We start from the raw sequence: 4,703 nt of genomic DNA, 5'->3' as shown, positions 1-4,703 counted from the left end.
CTGAAACATTGGGGGGACACCAGCTTGGTAAAGGCTGGTCTAGGGCTGCCTTGGGAACAGGAGGCAGATGGTAGTTCTTTGAGCCAGGATCAGCTGTCAGATCCCAACTGTGGGAAGTCTGGTTGAGATCCTGAATATTAGCTGAGAAATGGGAAGGTTGAGTGACCATCATGAGTCTTTGTTGGTGTCTGGGGTGCAGAGCAGAGGGAACTGGAAGGGTGAGCCACAAAAGAAAGCAAAACTGTCCATTGCTGTGCATCAAAATTAAAATCAAAAGAGATTTTGTGATGCCACAATGCTGTTCTCCAAGATAAAACATTTGGATCAGAATTTAAATCTATAGCTAAGGACTAATCAAGTTTAGCACTTTGTGCTGCTGAGTTCGCACACATGGAGAAAAGTTACTTTAGAATGTCCAAAGTTACAGGAAAATACCATGAACAGAATCCCATAGATTCCTGATATTGGCTGCTCAAAGGGACCTAGACACTTCTGAACACCTTGCATCTTCTCAACATGAGTCGCTGCCACTCAGCAACAGAGAGGGTCTGATTGATGTCAGGAAGGGTTCAGGGTTCCAGAAACATTGGGGGTTTCTATACATGGAGGCTGTATACTGTAATTCCCATGATGCTCACCCATCTGGGACTCAAAGCCCATATATGGGCCAATCCAAGGACAAGCCTGCACACCAGTCAGCCTAACATCAATCCCTGGAAAAATTCTGGAGCAGATTATAAAGCAGTCAGTCTGTAAGCACCTTGAAAACAATGCAGTGATTACTAGGAGCCAACACGGATTTATGGAGAAACTAATCTTATCTCATTTTTTGATCTGGTAACTTCCATTGTAGACTGTGGGAATGCTGTGGACATAATATATCTCGACTTCAGCAAAGCTTTTGACAAAGTGCCCCATGATATTCTGATTAGCAAGCTACCTAAATGTGGGCTGGATGGAACAACTATCAGGTGGAACCACAGCTGGCTCCAGAATCGTACTCTAAGAGTGCTTATCAATGGTTCCTTCTCAAACAAGGTGGAAGTAATGAGTGGGGTACCACAGGGCTCAGTCCTGGACCCAGTGCTCTTCAACATTTTTATTAAGGACTTGGATGAGGAGGTACAGAGCATGCTTATCAAATTTGCAGATGATACAAAATTGGGGGGCATAGCTAATACCGTGGAAGACAGAAAGAAAATTCAAAGGGACCTTGATAGGCTGGAGCATTGGGCTGAAAACAACAGAATGAAATTCAACAGGGGTAAATGCAAAGTTCTACACTTAGGAAAAAGAAACCAAATGCACAGTTATAAGATGGGGGATACTTGGCTCAGCAATACGACATGTGAGAAGAATCTTGGAATTGTCACTGATCACAAGCTGAATATGAGTCAACAGTGTGATGTTGCTGCAAAAAAGGCAAATGCTATATTAGGCTGCATTAACAGAAGTATAGTTTCCAAATCGCGTGAACTATTAGTTCCCCTCTATTCAGCACTGGTTAGGCCTCATCTTGAATACTGCGTCCAGTTCTGGTCTCCGCACTTCAAGAAGGATGCAGACAAACTGGAACGGGTTCAGAGGAGGGCAGCAAGGATGATCAGGGGACTAGAAACCAAACCCTATGAGGAGAGACTGAAAGAACTGGGCATGTTTAGCTTGAAGAAGAGAAGACTGAGGGGAGATATGATAGCACTCTTCAAGTACATGAAAGGTTGTCACACAGAGGAGGGCTGGGATCTCTTCTCGATCTTCCCAGAGTGCAGGACATGGAATAATGGGCTCAAGTTGCAGGAAGCCAAATTTCAACTGGACCTCAGGAAAAACCTCCTAACTTGGCAATGGAACCAATTACCTAGAGAGGTTGTGGGCTCTCTGACACTGGAGGCATTCAAGAGGCAGCTGGACAGCCATCTGTCGGGAATGCTTTGATTTGGATTCCTGCATTGAGCAGGGGTTGGACTTGATGGCCTTATAGGCCCCTTCCAACTCTACTATTCTATGATTCTATGACCTTGTGACCTATCAAGCCAAATGCAACTCCCAGCAGCTGTATATGGAGGCCCATTCAGGTTTCAATAAACTCTCTGCTTTTCTTTCATTTGTAAAGTTTAATTTTCAAAATGAAAATAGGCTGAAGTTTAATCTGAAAACTTCAGATCTGGTCAATATTCATTTCAGCTCTACATCATCCATCTAGATGGGAATTTAATATCACATTCAGCATTTCAAATTATATTGTTGTATAACCATACTTAGGCTGCAATCCAATACTATTGTCTGTTGAAAAGTAAGCTCCATTGGGTTCAATGGGATTTACTCCCAGGTGATTATTGGATTGCAGCCTTAAACTAATTTAGGCCCACCTAACAACCTGCTCCTAACATTGTGCATTAACTACCATGATATAAACATTGAATTTTTGTTTTTTACAGCTAATTAAAATTTGACCATCCTGAAAATAGAGATGTGCCATGAATCTTTTATGAATTGTTAAAGCTTGCTCTTGCATTTGCTATAATCTGCATGCTGTATCAAATGATGTTGTCTTAGTCAGTGACCAAAACCATTGAAAAAGTTACCAATTAAGGGACTGATTTATTAACAAAATGTGTTTGTTCAGGCAACACATCTTAGGGAAATGTGTGATTTACATGGAAACCCTGCAGACAATAATGCAATAAATTTGGTTGTGTTTTAATGGCATGTAGTCATCAAATACTCATGTCTCTGCATCATATGAAACATTTATTTACAATTACATTTGTAACCAGCACAGGCTGTGAACTCAGCATCTCATCCTATATTACTGATTCTCAACAATGATCCTTAAATATAACCCACACAGTAGTTCTTGATTTTTTTTTTAATGAATAACATTATTATAATTTCTAGGGGTTTTTTCCCCATGAGCATTCAATTTACTACAGCTGCACAGTGGCATGGCATTCTTCCCCCCCCCCTTTTCATTACATAAAAACCCTCAGCAAACACAACAGTACATAAAACCCATATAGAAATAAATTTGAATTTGATGAGGGAAGAGAGAATAGTGTATATTATAAGCCAGTAATTGGAATCCTGTGACCCCGTAGATGTTATTGAATACCAGCTCCCTTCTATCCCATCCAGCACAGCTGATGGTCAGGGATGATGGGCATTGTAGTCTAGCAACATCTGGGGAGGAGGGGCAGGTTCCCATCTCTTGCTATAGTCCAATGCAGGCATTTGATATATACATGAAAGGAGGGATCATGATCATGCCTTCTGGTCCCAACCCTTCACTACACCCAATGTTCATGCATAGAAAAGGACATCTGCACAGGGGCTTGTGCATGTAAACATAAGTGACAGGATCAGTGCACAGCATAAAAAGTAATGTACCAATCATGCAATTTAGATTTCTCATGTATGACTCCTGTGCATCCTTTTTTTTTCTCTGAGTGGAATATGGCTACTAACCATGATGACTATGTTCTGCCTCCACCATCAGAGATAAAATGCCTCTGAATACTTGTTGCTGGGAAACACAAGTGGGACAATGCCCACCATGCCAGGCAGTCTGCTTCCTTCTGTCTGCTGTTTCCAGTTCTCCAGGACATGGTCTGTTATAAATAAAACATCACCAGGGTTGTGGTTGCAGGACCCCACTCCTTTGGCAGGGACATGCCTCAAAATGGTCCCCAGCCTGTTTCAGACACTTTGCACATAGTGATCAGCAAGCCTGTTCAGTGACATGCTTAACTCTGATCCAGAAGCAACATGCCTGACATAACTGATTCAATGATGAAAGATCCCCACTCATATTGAACTCTGAGCATTGGATGAAGATCCCAGTGATTCTGTGTACATATTTATTGTCATTCCTTGAGTAGTGCTGAGAACCTACAGCAAACATTCATGTCAGCATAGAATCAGAGCTAACTATCCCTCACAAAACTAGTAGTCATGGATCACCTTGTTCCACTGGCAACATAACAGGTTTTTTTCTATTTCAAAAGCAATAGTGTTCAAAAACAGGAAGCTCGATGCCAGTAAATTTCTGGGGAAGAGGGCATGTGTTCCAAGATATAAACAGATGATAATGGTATCTTGAAAGTTTTATAGCTTTACTGTTGTTCACAGTGGTATGACAGCCTAGGTTGCAACCCAAACTCTGATCCAACAGGCTGGAGTTGGTTTGGATGAGGGAGAGGTGTTCCTCCACCTACCCCTGCCTGGTTCTGCTAGTCTCCCTCAGGAAACGCCCACCAGTGGGCAAAGTCACAATGTGCATAGTGGACGGAAGCTACTGCTAATGATATTCCCACAGGTGTAGTCAGTTGAATCCCCCCACTCCAATGAAGGTGGAGCTGAGCAGCTGCTGGATCTTGAACTGGACCTACTATCACATGCCAGCAATGGACCTGATGTGAGCCTCCTTGCAGAGCCAGCCTTGTAGCTGGTGTAGTGAAAAGGCAGTTTTTCCTGCTTCCACCTTCCCTTCCAGCTGACTCAAGCAGCAGGGCTATGCCAGTAAGAACAAGAAGAGCCTGCTGGATCAAGCCAACGACCCATCTGGTCCAGAATCTTGTTCTCACAGTGGCCAACCAGATGCCTGCGGGAAACCCACAAGCAGGACCTGAGCAGAAGAATACTCTCGTCTCTTGCAGTTTCCAGCAACTGGTATTCAGAAGCATACAGCCCCCAACTGTGGAGGC

This window comes from Rhineura floridana, chromosome 1 (genome assembly GCF_030035675.1).
Source record: "Rhineura floridana isolate rRhiFlo1 chromosome 1, rRhiFlo1.hap2, whole genome shotgun sequence".
Lineage (NCBI taxonomy): Eukaryota > Metazoa > Chordata > Lepidosauria > Squamata > Rhineuridae > Rhineura > Rhineura floridana.
Note: the sequence above shows the minus strand (reverse complement) of the source record.